The sequence below is a fragment of the Pygoscelis adeliae genome, unplaced genomic scaffold, assembly GCF_000699105.1.
Source record: "Pygoscelis adeliae isolate BGI_AS28 unplaced genomic scaffold, ASM69910v1 Scaffold358, whole genome shotgun sequence".
In the NCBI taxonomy this organism is placed as follows: Eukaryota; Metazoa; Chordata; class Aves; order Sphenisciformes; family Spheniscidae; genus Pygoscelis; species Pygoscelis adeliae.
The window spans coordinates 699,604-701,159 of record NW_008825429.1 but is presented as its reverse complement, the minus strand read 5'-3'; positions in this window follow the sequence as shown (position 1 = coordinate 701,159).

Below are 1,556 nucleotides of genomic sequence, written 5' to 3'. Positions count from 1 at the left end.
GAGAACTGCCTCCCATGGGAGGGGCCCCATGCTGGAGCAGGGGAAGAGTGTGAGGAATCCTTCCCCTGAGGAGGAAGGAGCGGCAGAGGCAATGTGTGATGAACTGACCACAACCCCATTCCCCGTCCCTCTGCGCCACAGGGGGGAGGAGGTAGAGAAAATCAGAAGTAAAGTTGAGCCCAGGAAGAAGGGAGGGGTGGGAGGGAAGGTGTTTTTAAGATTTGGGTTTATTTCTCATTATCCTACTCTGATTTGATTGGTAATAAATTAAACTAATTTCCCCGAGTCAAGTCTGTTTTGCCCGTGATGGTAATTGGTGAGTGATCTCTCCCTCTCCTTATCTCAACCCATGAGCCTTTTGTTATATTTTCTCTCCCCTGTCCTGATGAGGAGGGGAGTGATAGAGCGGCTTTGGTGGGCACCTGGCATCCAGCCAGGGTCAACCCACCACAGTAGCTCAGACTGGGAAGGGAATATGTGGGGTGAATTAGAACTCCGGTCCTCCTAAAAAATTAGTACATTAACCTGAGAAGGCAGTCGATTTCTATGAATCACAATTATTCGGCTTAGCCCATCATAAACAAAGCAGTGGTAAAAACAAGCACCCACCACCACCACAAGCTGTTCCTTCTGGTCGGTCTTGGTAACTCTCCCATCACAGCGATCTCTAATTCCCTAGTTTATACACATACATGCACATGCGCATGCGTGTGCACACACACACACACATATACCTACACATACACATATATTCAGTGGCAACAAAATAATGACTGCTCGCAGTCTCTTGTGCAATCAAAGTGCAGGATCAGGAACTTTAGCAGAATTTGTGAGCCAAATAACGGAACATACTTATATATTGTATGTGTTAGGAGGAACTAAATATGTCCGCATTTACCATTTAAAAAAAAACCCAACACATGACACAAAGCTAACAGAACACTGCTATTGTTTTTCAATATTTAATCAGCTTAAAAATTCTACATTCACTAGGAATTCAGCTCAAAGAAATAAGAATGTAGCACATTATTATGCTGTGATACTAAAATAGACATGTAAAGCCATGCTAATATGTAATCCTTTTTCTGCTTTTTATATATATTGCAAAGGCCGAAAGAAATTTAAGCACATTTTTCACCTCAAAATCAACCTTACAGCTTTATATGATAGGTTTCTGCATGCTAAAAGTGCAACGTACCATAGTGCATGTTGATACACCAGTTAAAGCCTACAAACTGTATTTTGTTGCTTCCTCTTTCAGAGCAGCAAAATTGCTCTCTCCCTTTTAGGTGTTTGAAGGTGCCACCCCATCACACAGCAGTGGCGTAAAGGGGCGACAGGGACCAGAACGTCTGTCCTCCTCCTCTTCCTGACAAAGCAAGTCTAACTTTCTGGATGTGTTTTTTGCTGTTGGTGGCTTGGGGTTTTTTTTTGTTGGTTTTTTTTTGAAGCAAAGAAGCCCCGCCATTGCTAAAACGGCTCACAGGTCAGCTAATAAGCTTTTGTAGAAGTTTAGACAATAGCTTTGAAATGCACCACCTCGGCATTTTTTTTTT